The sequence below is a fragment of the Triticum dicoccoides genome, chromosome 5A (assembly GCF_002162155.2).
Source record: "Triticum dicoccoides isolate Atlit2015 ecotype Zavitan chromosome 5A, WEW_v2.0, whole genome shotgun sequence".
Lineage (NCBI taxonomy): Eukaryota > Viridiplantae > Streptophyta > Magnoliopsida > Poales > Poaceae > Triticum > Triticum dicoccoides.
The window spans coordinates 133,968,585-133,981,052 of record NC_041388.1 but is presented as its reverse complement, the minus strand read 5'-3'; positions in this window follow the sequence as shown (position 1 = coordinate 133,981,052).

The following is a 12,468-nucleotide window of genomic DNA, read 5'->3' as shown; positions in this document are numbered from 1 at the left end:
GAACAGGCGGTCATGAGAAAAAAGCCTAGCCGGAGAGTTTGGCCGACAGCCAAAGCTCCCTTAGTAACGGCGCCATCTTTAAAGACAGGAAGAGGCATCCTTCCTGATTGCAACGGCACAGAGGAACTCTCAATGAAAGCACCAATGTCGGTGTCAAAACCGACGGATCTCGGGTAGGGGGTCCCGAACTATGCGTCTAGGCGGATGGTAATAGGAGACAAGGGACACAATGTTTTACCCAGGTTCGGGCCCTCTTGATGGAGGTAAAACCCTACATCCTGCTTGATTAATATTGATGATATGGGTAGTACAAGAGTAGATCTACCACGAGATCAAGGAGGCTAAACCCTAGAAGCTAGCGTATGGTATGATTGTTGTATGATGAAGTTCGCCTACGGACTAAAACCCTCTGGTTTATATAGACACCGGAGAGGGTTAGGGTTACACCAAGTCGGTTACAATGGTAGGAGATCTTGCATATCCGCATCGCCAAGCTTGCCTTCCACGCCAAGGAAAGTCCCATCCGGACACGGGACGAAGTCTTCAATCTTGTATCTTCATAGTCCTGGAGTCCGGCTGAAGGTACAGTCCGGCTACCCGAACACCCCCTAATCCAGGACTCCCTCACCTCCCCCAAGCTTGTGGGAGACTGTCTTCTTCAACTTGCACAGAGGTAAATATTTCCTGTAAGGCAGCTTGTTTCTTATGAGCAGGAAAATATTTTTCAGAGAAGTAGTAAATCATATACTGGGGACTACGCACACAACCAGGAGCAAGAGTATTGTACCATATCTTAGCATCACCCTTTAATAAGAACGGAAATAACTTGAGAATATAATAGTAGCAAATTTTCTCATCATGGGCAAAAAGGGTGGCTGTATCATTCAGCTTGGTAAGATGTGCCGCAACAGTTTTAGTTTCATAGCCATGGAAAGGATCAGATTCAACCAAAGTAATTAACTCTGGGTCGACAGAGAATTCATAATCCTTATCGGTAACAAAGATAGGTGAAGTAGAAAACTTAGGATCACATTTCATTCTAGCATTCAAAGATTTTTCTTTCAGTTTGCATAGTAATTTCTTAAGATCATCCCTATCATTGCAAGCAAGAAAGTCTCTAGCTATCTCCTCATCCATAACATAACCTTCAGGTATCTTAGGCATTTCAAATCAAGGAGAGCTAGGTATAATAGGTGTTTCAAGATTTTCAGTTTCAAGCACTTCATCAGTTTCAGCATTCTCAATATTTTTAGCTCTAGCGATTTGTTCATCAAGAAATTCACCTAGTGGCACATTATCGTCAAGCAAGATACTAGCATCATCATTATCATCATTCATGGCAGAAGTAGCATCATCAATAACTTGTGACATGATACGTCTCCATCGTATCTACTTTTCCAAAAACTTTTGCCCTTGTTTTGGACTCAAACTTGCATGATTTGAATGGAACTAACCCGGACCGACGCTGTTTTTAGCAGAATTGCCATGGTGTTATTTTTGTGCAGAAATAAATTTCTCGGAATGACCTGAAAATCAACGGAGATTATTTTTGGAATATATAAAAAATACTAGAAGAAGAATCCACGTTAGGGGGCCCACACCCTATCCACGAGGGTGGGGGTGCACCTCCCCCCTGGGCACACCCCTGCCTCGTGGGCCCCCTGACGCTCCACCGACCTCAACTCCAACTCCATATATTCATGTTCGGGGAGAAAAAAACACAGAGAAGGATTCATCACGTTTTACAATACGAAGCCGCCGCAAAGCCCTAAACTCTCTCGGGAGGGCTGATCTAGAGTCCGTTTGGGCTCTAGAGAGGGGAATCCGTCGCCATTGTCATCATCAACCTTCCTCCATCACCAATTTCATGATGCTCACCGCCGTGCATGAGTAATTCCATCATAGGCTTACTGGACAGTGATGGATTGGATGAGATTTATCATGTAATCGAGTTAATTTTGTTAGGGTTTGATCCCTAGTATCCACTATGTTCTGAGATTGATGTTGCTATGATTTTGCTATGCTTAATGCTTGTCACTAGGGCCCGAGTGCCATGATTTCAGATCTGAACCTATTATGTTTTCATGAATATATGTGAGTTCTTGATCCTATCTTGCAAGTCTGTAGTCACGTATTATGTGTTATGATCCGTTAAGCCTGAAGTGACAATAATCGGGATCATTACCGGTGATGACCATAGTTTGAGGAGTTCATGTATTCACTATGTGTTAATGATTTGGTCCAGTACTCTATTAAAAGGAGGCCTTAATATCCCTTAGTTTCCAATAGGACCCCGCTGCCACGTGAGGGTAGGACAAAAGATGTCATCCAAGTTCTTTTCCATAAGCACGTATGACTATATTCGGAATACATGCCTACATTACATTGATGAACTGGAGCTAGTTCTGTGTCACCCTATGTTATAATTGTTGCATGATCAATCGCATCCGACATAATTCTCCATCACCAATCCAATGCCTACGAGCTTTTCATATATTGTTCTTCGCTTATTTACTTTTCCGTTGCTACTGTTACAATCACTATAAAACCAAAAATATGACTTTTGTTACCGTTACCACTACTATTACTTTGCTACTAAATACTTTGTTGTAGATATTAAGTTTCCAGGTGTGGTTGAATTGACAACTCGGCTGCTAATACTTGAGAATATTCTTTGGCTCCCCTTGTGTCGAATCAATAAATTTGGGCTGAATACTCTACCCTTGAAAACTATTGTGATCCCCTATACTTGTGGGTTATCAAGACTATTTTCTGGCGCCGTTGCCGGGGATCATACCTCTATTCTTTGAGTCACTTGGGATTTATATCTCTTATCATTATGAAGAACTTGAAATATCAAAGAACCAAGATTTTTCCCTCAACTACGAGGGGAGGTAAGGAACTGCCATCTAGCTCTGCACTTGATTCACCTTCTGTTTTGAGTAAACTTGCGACACCTACACCTGCTATTCATTCTGATATGTCGCATGTTATTGACGGTGCCACTTCTTCTTTGCATGATACTTATGATGAAACTACTTCTATGCTTGATACTATTGTGCCATTAGGTGAATTTCTTGATGAACAACTTGCTAGGGCTAGAGAGAATGAAATTATTGAAACTGGTAATATTGATGAAAGTGATGATGAAGATTCTTCCCCTAGATATGAATTGCCTGTTGTGCCTGAGGGTTATGTTATGGATGAAGAAACTGCTAGAGACTTCTTAGCTTGCAATGATAGATCTGATCTTAAGAAATTATTAGCTAAGCTTAAAGAAAAGTCTTTGAATGCTAGAATGAAATATGAACCTACTTTTGCTACTTCACCTATCTTTATTACTGATAAGGATTATGATTTTCCTGTCGATCCTGAGTTAATTACTTTGGTTGAATCTGATCATTTTTATGGCTATGAATCTGAAACTGTTGTGGCACATCTTACTAAATTAAATGATATAGCCACCTTGTTTACACATGATGAGAAAACTCGCTATTACTTTATCCTTAAGTTGTTTCCGTTCTCATTAAAGGGTGATGCTAAGACATGGTTTAATTCTCTTGATCCTGGTTGTGTGTGTAGTCCCCGGGATATGATTTATTACTTCTCTGCTAAATATTTCCCCACTCATAAGAAACAAGCTGCTTTAAGGGAAATATATAATTTTGTGCAAATTGAAGAAGAGAGTCTCCCACAAGCTTAGGGGAGGCTTCTCCGATTACTTAATGCTTTGCCTGATCATCCTCTCAAGAAAAATGAAATACTTTATATCTTTTACAATGGACTAACCGATTCTTCCAGAGATTACCTGGATAGTTGTGTTGGTTGTATTTTCAGGGAAAGAACTGTTGATCAAGCTGAATTGCTATTGAATAATATGTTGACTAATGAAAAAATTGGACACTTCCTGAACCAACTCCTAAGCCAACTCCGAAGAAAGGGGGTATTCTATTTCTCAGTCCTGAAGATATGCAAGAGGCAAAGAAATCTATGAAATAAAAAAGGTATTAAAGCTGAAGATGTTAAGAATTTACCACCTATTGAAGAAATACATGGTCTTGATAACCCGACACGGGTAGTTAAGGTAAATTCTCTCTATAGATTTGATAAATGTGAAATCCCATTTACTAAGTTTGCTAGCCAATGCTTGGATGAGTTTGATGAGTTTATGGTTAAACAAGAAAACTTCAATGCTTATGTTGGTAGACAATTGAAATGCAATGCTGATATGCTTGAACACTTGAGTGATTATATGTCTAGAGTTAAAGGTGAACTTAAACTTATTAGTAAACATGCTTATATGGTTACCACTCAAGTAGAACAAGTACTTAAAGCTCAGAGTGATTTGCTCAATGAATTAAATAATAAGAAAAATGATAATCTTGTTAGAATTATGACTAGAGGTGGTAAAACGACTCAGGAACCTTTGTATCCTAAGGGCCATCCTAAAAGAATTGAGCAAGATTCTCAGAGAACTAATATTGATGCACCTAGTCCTTCTAAGAGGAAGAAAAAGAAAAATGATAGGACTTTGCATGCTTCAGTGAACCTATTGTTGACACACCTGAGAATCCCAATGATATTTCTATTTCTGATGCTGAAACACAATCTGGTAATGAACATGAACCTAGTGATAATGTTAATGGTGATGTTCATGTTGATGCTCAACCTAGCAATGAGAATGATGTAGAGATTGAACCTGTTGTTGATCTTGCTAATCCACAATCAAAGAATCAATGTTATGATAAGAGAGACTTCGTTGCTAGGAAACACGCTAAAGAAAGAGAACCATGGGTTCAGAAACCCATGGCTTTTCCTCCTAAACCATCCAAGAAAAAGGATGATGAGGATTTTGAGCGCTTTGCTAAAATGATTAGACCTATCTTTTTGCGTATGCGTTTGACTGATATGCTTAAAATGAACCCTTATGCTAAATACATGAAAGATATTGTTACAAATAAAAGAAAGATACCGGAAGCTGAAATTTCCACCATGCTTGCTAATTAAACTTTTAAGGGTGGAATACCAAAGAAACTTGGAGATCCAGGAGTACCAACTATACCATGCTCCATTAAGAGAAACTATGTTAAAACTGCATTATGTGATCTTGGAGCCGGTGTTAGTGTTATGCCTCTCTCTTTATATCATAGACTTGATTTGAATAAGTTGACACCTACTGAAATATCTCTGCAAATGGCTGATAAATCAACTGCTATACCTGTCGGTATTTGTGAGGATGTGCCTGTTGTGGTTGCAAACATTACTATTTTAACAGACTTTGTTATTCTTTATATTCCCGAGGATGATAGTATGTCCATTATTCTTGGAAGACCCTTCTTGAATACTGAAGGGGCTGTTATTGATTGCAACAAAGGCAATGTGACTTTTCATGTTAATGGTAATGAGCATACAGTACACTTACCAAGGAAACAACCTCAAGTCCACAGTATCAATTCTATTGGAAAAATTTCAACAATCGCTATTGGAGGTTTTGAGTTTCCTCTTCCCACTGTCAAGAAGCAATGATATTCTTATTGTTGGGGACATGCATATCCCCGTTGAGCTAACCTAGTGTTGTTCGAAAATTCTCCGGTTTCATGTTACTCGAAATGAGTTTGTTAACAAGACCTGATCAACCTTGTTAGTGGATTCCTTTTGATGAGCATGAGATGGATGAATTCAGAAAACACAACTCTCTGTACCCTCTTTTTACTTTCTGTTATTTATATTAAATAAAGCAAAAATAGTATTTTCTGTCTGTTTTTTGAATTATCCAAAAAAATACCCTGAAAATTAAAGTTCTCCAAATGCCCTGAAATTTAAATATGATTTTTTCTAGAATATTTGAGAATATCTGGCACTGAGAACACAGCAGGGGGAGCAACCACGTGCCCACGAGAGTGGAGGGCGCACCCACCCCCTGGGCGCGCCCCCTGCCTCGTGGACCCCACGTGGGTCCCCTCCACTTATTCCAGCCACCACACACTCCTTATTCCTCCCAAAAAAATCACTAGCCAGCTCAAACCCGAGTTCTTGCTCATCTTGCTGCCATTTTCGATCTCCTTGCTCAAAGCTCCTCTCACAAAACTGCTTTGGGGATTGTTCTTTGGTATGTGACTCCTCCAATGGTCCAATTAGTTTTTGTTCTAGTGCTTTATTTATTGCAAATTTTTGCTTCTTAGGTGACCTTGTTCTTGAGCTTGCATGTCAAATTTATGTGGTCAAAAGTAGTCTTAATGCATGATATAGCCTCTAGGCACTTGTAGGAGTAGTTGTTATCAATTTTGTTGAGTTTGGCTCACTTTTAATTTAAGTTACTAAAAATTTCAGAAATTTTTAGAAAAAGATGAAGAGATTTTTGAGGGGCTCATCGAGCCGAAGCTCAAAGGATAAGCAAAGTGAAGAGAACAAGAAGCCCAAGTATAATCTCCCTCGTACTACGGAGGTTCAGCCATGCGAATGGCCTTGTGATGAGTTCTTGAAAGAGGCCGGGATTCATGAAGATTTTTATCATTTTGCTGAGAATGCAGGCCTCACCGCCTTCCTCCATGACCAGCGTGAATAGTACCTCTTACTCACCAATATCTTTGTGCAAAATTTTCATTTCCATGCTAGGAGATCACCACCTTCGGTGGAATTTTATTTATATGATGTGCATAATGAGATGTCACTTTATGATTTTTGTCGGGTTTGTTTGATACCCTTTGAGGGCAGCATAGAGGAACCACATCGTAATGATGTGGAAGGATTTATTGATATGATTGTTGTAGGGGAAACGAGGAAAGTTTCCGATGCGAGAATCACTAGCATACATTTTCCTGTTCTATGTTACTTCGCAATATTTGCTAGTAGATGCTTAATTGGTCGCGGGAACTGTGGGAACCTTAGTGCTCCTCATATTGCTATTTTGCACCATGCCTTGTTTCATGATACTACTTTCAGCTTAGGCGCTATTGTTGCTAGACGGTTAAATCTGAACCGTACAAAGGGCCCCGTCCTCAGAGGCATCTTTGCCTCGTGCCTTGCTGCACACTTTAACATACCTACCAGGCATTATGAGAAAGAGGAAAAGTTGTTGCCTCCTATTGCTCTAGGTTATAAGAGTATGGTAGCACATGAGTTTATTGTTAAGGATAGAAATAAGATACTCAAATATAAATTGATATTTAACAAAAATTATTGTGAGTTTATTACCTTGCATGCGCCCTCTTTGTTTAACATATTTTCAGGCATATACCTTGTTCCGCCGGAGGACATTCTTGCCTACCGAAACCAGATGTCAGCTGCCGAGCCGGAACCACCATCTGACCCTCACCGTCAGTCCGTTTACCAGTGGAATCCGGAGGAGATCGCCAGCCAGTGGCAATCTGAGGACCCTTCTCAGTATGACCCCAACTACAGTTTTCATCCATGGGCATAGACCAACTTAGGCCAAAAGCCTAAGCCTGGGGGGGTACGTATTTCAGACCGACATTAAATTCATGTTCACACACTCATGCTAGTTGTCGATGCTCATACTTTTTCATTGTATCATCCATGCTAGTTTATTTTATTTTTCTTGCTTTCTTCTTGTGTGTTTGAAAAACCTTAAGAAAAACCAAAAAAATAGTTGTAGCTTTCAGCTAGTTTACTTTCCATGCCTGTAGTAGTAGTAAGTAAAAGGAAACCCAAAAAGATTTCTCGTTCTTCTTTTGCTTGTTGGGAGTTTTCCCGTGTAAATATTTTTGTTTCTTTTCTTTCCTTTGGGGTCGAGAGGAGAAGACCATAATGAAAATGTTGAGTGGCTCTCATATGCATTATAGTTGATTTAACAAAGATCCCATATTACCTTGTCTTCTCTCTTGAATTGAATGCTTGCAGATTCTAGCTTAGTCCAATGCACGTGCACTATTATTATTTTTCACACCGTTCGGTCATGCAAGTGAAAGGCAATAATGACGATATATGATGAACTTATTGAGATGAGAAAAGATGGTATGAACTCGACCTCTCTTGTTTTTGTAAATATGATTAGTTCATCATTCCTGATTCAGCCTATTATGAAAGAAACATGTTTGCAATGACAATTGGAGATTATAGTTTCTTATGCCATGCTTAATTAGCTAGGGGTTTATAATGGTTTACCTTGCGTGCCAACATGCTATTAAAATGGTTGTGATGTGGTATGATGGGGTGGTATCCTCCTTCGAACGATTTGAGTGGCTTGACTTGGCACATGTTCACGCATGTAGTTGAAACAAAATCAACATAGCCTCTACGATATTTATGTTCATGGTGCATTATATCCTACTCATGCTTGCATTCGGTGTTGATTAATTTTAATGCATGTTCATGACTGTTGTCACTCTCTTGCTGGTCGCTTCCCAGTCTCTTTCTAGCCTTGACTTGTACTAAGCGGGAACACTGCTTGTGCATCCAATTCCATAAACCCCAAAGTTATTCCATATGAGTCCACCATACCTACCTATATACGGTATCTACCTGCCGTTCCAAGTAAATTTGTATGTGCCAAACTCTAAACCTTCAAACAAACATTCTATTTTGTATGCTCGAATAGCTCATGTATCAACTAGGGTTTTTTGTATCCTCCATGCTAGGCGGGTTATTCTCAAGAGGAGTGGACTCCGCTCCTCACTCACGAGAAAATGGCTGGTCACCGGGATGCCTAGTCCCATGCTCAAATCAAACCAAAATAATTGCAAACAAAACTCCCCCAGGATGGTTGTTAGTTGGAGGCACACATTGTTTCGGGCAAGCCATGGATTGATGCTTGTTGGTGGTGGGGAGTATAAACTTTACCATTCTTCTTGGGAACCGCCTATAATGTGTGTAGCATGGAAGATATCGAGATCTCTCGGTTGTTATGTTGACAATGAAAGTATACCGCTCAAAATAGTATTCATCTCTATTTCAAAATCGAGATCTGGCACCTCTACAAATCCCAGCTTCCCTCTGCCAAGGGCCTATCCATTTACTTTTATGCTAAGTCATCATCCTCTTATTAAAAAGCACCAGTTGGAGAGCACCGTTGTCATTTGCATCCATTACTATTAGTTTACATTGAGTATGACTTGACTGGATCTCTTTTACCATGAATTACAATGTCTAGTCGGTCCTTGATCTTTAAAGGTGATCTGCATTTATGTTTTGCGGTCTCAGAAACGTCTAGCGAGATACCATCTTGTTGTATCATATTATGATTGTTTTGAGAAAGTGTTGTCATCCGAGATTCATTATTATTGCTCGCTAGTTGATTATGCCATTGATATGAGTAAACACATGAGACCTAAGTGTTATTGTGAATATGGTTAGTTCATAATCTTTGCTGAAAACTTGAATGTTGGCTTTACATATTTACCACAACAAGAGCAAACAGAGTTTGTAAAAGTTTTTCTTTATCACTTTCAGTTTATCAACTGAATTGCTAGAGGACAAGCAAAGGTTTAAGCTTGGGGGAGTTGATACGTCTCCGTCGTATCTACTTTTCCAAACACTTTTGCCCTTGTTTTGGACTCTAACTTGCATGATTTGAATGGAACTAACCCGGACTGACGTTGTTTTCAGCAGAATTGCCATGGTGTTATTTTTGTGCAAAAATAAAAGTTCTCGGAATGACGTGAAAATCAAGGGAGATTATTTTTGGAATATATAAAAATACTGGAAGAAGAATCCACGTCAGGGGGCCCACACCCTATCCACGAGGGTGGGGGCGCGCCTCCCCCCTGGGCGGGCCCCCCTACCTCGTGGGCCCCCTGACGCTCCACCGACCTCAACTCTAATTCCATATATTCGTGTTCGGGGAGAAAAAAATCAAAGAGAAGGATTCATCGCGTTTTACGATATGGAGCCGCCGCCAAGCCCTAAACTCTCTCGGGAGGGCTGATCTGGAGTCCGTTCGGGGCTTCGGAGAGGGGAATCCGTCGCCATCATCATCATCAACCTTCCCCCATCACCAATTTCATGATGCTCACCGCCGTGCGTGAGTAATTCCATCGTAGGCTTGCTGGACGGTGATGGGTTGGATGAGATTTATCGTGTAATCGAGTTATTTTTGTTAGGGTTTGATCCCTAGTATCCACTGTGTTCTGAGAATGATGTTGCTATGACTTTGCTATGCTTAATGCTTGTCACTAGGGCTCGAGTGCCATGATTTCAGATCTGAACCTATTATGTTTTCATGAATATATGTCAGTTCTTGATCCTATCTTGCAAGTCTATAGTCACCTATTATGTGTTATGATCCGTTAACCCCGAAGTGACAATAATCGGGATCATTACCGGTGATGACCGTAGTTTGAGGAGTTCATGTATTCACTATGTGTTAATGCTTTGGTCGGGTACTCTATTAAAAGGAGGCCTTAATATCCCTTAGTTTCCAATAGGACACCGCTGCCACGGGAGGGTAGGACAAAAGATTTCATGCAAGTTCTTTTCCATAAGCATGTATGACTATATTCGGAATACATGCGTACATTACATTGATGAACGGGAGCTAGTTCTGTGTCACCCTATGTTATAACTGTTGCATGATCGATCGCATCCGACATAATTCTCCATCACTGATCCAATGCCTACGAGCTTTTCATATATTGTTCTTCGCTTATTTACTTTTCCGTTGCTACTGTTACAATCACTATAAAACCAAAAATATTACTTTTGTTACCATTACCACTACTATCATAATACTTTGCTACTAAATACTTTGCTGCAGATATTAAGTTTCTAGGTGTGGTTGAATTGACAACTCAGCTGCTAATACTTGAGAATATTATTTGGCTCCCCTTGTGTTGAATCAATAAATTTGGGTTGAATACTCTACCCTCGAAAACTGTTGTGATCCCCTATACTTGTGGGTTATCATGATATATCAGGAATAATAGTACGTGGTGGTGTTGCAAGTCTACTCAAAACAGAAGGTGAATCAAGTGCAGAGTATGATGGCAAATCCTTACATCCCCTTGTCTTAGAGGGAATGATCTTGGTTTTGGTATCCTTCATATACTTTATAGTCATAAATAGATAATCCCAAGTGACTCAACAAATATAGCTATGCTCCCCAGCAACGGTGCCAGAAAAAGGTCTTGATAACCCATAAGTATAGGAGATCGCAACAATTTTCGAGGGTAGAGTATTCAACCCAAATTTATAGATTCGACACAAGAGGAGCCAAAGAATATATTCAAGTATTAGCAGTTGAGTTGTCAATTCAACCACACTTGGAGATTAAATATCTACAACAAAGTGATCAGTAGCACAGTAATATGATAGTTTTGATAGCAGTGATAATAGTAATAATAGCAACGGTAACAGCAGTAATAGCTTTGTAGCAGTTCTAACATAGCTATAGCAATAGTAAATTAGCAAGAAATGTTTCATGGAAAACAAAAAAAATTCTATGCACATGTTGTTGGGTTTCGTAGTAATTTCAAAAAAATTCCTACACACACGCAAGATCATGGTGATGCATAGCAACGAGAGGGGGAGTATGATCTACATACCTAGTAGATCGACAACAGAAGCGTTTGGTTGATGTAGTCGTACGTCTTCACGATCCGACCGATCAAGCACCGAAACTACGGCACCTCCGAGTTCTAGCACACGTTCTGCTCGATGACGATCCCCGGACTCCGATCCAGCAAAGTGTCGGGGAAGAGTTCCGTCAGCACGACGGCGTGGTGACGATCTTGACGTGCTACTGCTGCAGGGCTTTGCCTAAGCACCGCTACAATATAATCGAGGACTATGGTGGCTGGGGCGCCGCACACGGCTAAGGAATAGATCACGTGGATTAACTTGTGTGTTCTAGGGTGCCTCTGCCTCAGTATATAAAGGACCAAAGGGGGGAGGCTGGCCGGCCACATAGGGCGCGCCAGGAGAGTCCTACTCCCTCTGGGAGTAGGATTCCCCCGCCCCCAATCCTAGTTGGAATAGGACTTGTGGAGGGGGGAAAAGAGAGAGAGGGGCCGGCACCCTCTCCTTGTCCAATTAGGACCAAGGGAGGGGAGGGGCGCGCGGCCCATGTAGGGCTGTCTCTTCTCTTTTCCACTAAGGCCCATCATGGCCCATTTAGCTCCCGGGGGGGTTCCGGTAACCTCCCGGTACTCCGGTAAAATCCCGATTTCACCCGGAACACTTCCGATATCCAAACATAGGCTTCCAATATATCAATCTTTATGTCTCGACCATTTCGAGACTCCTCGTCATGTCCGTGATCACATCCGGGACTCCGAACAACCTTCGGTACATCAAAATGCATAAACTCATAATATAACTGTCATCGTAACCTTAAGCGTGCGGACCCTACGGGTTCGAGAACAATGTAGACATGACCGAGACATGTCTCCAGTCAATAACCAATAGCGGGACCTGGATGCCCATATTGGCTCCTACATATTCTACGAAGATCTTTATCGGTCAGACCGCATAACAACATACGTTGTTCCCTTTGTCATCGGTATGTTACTTGCC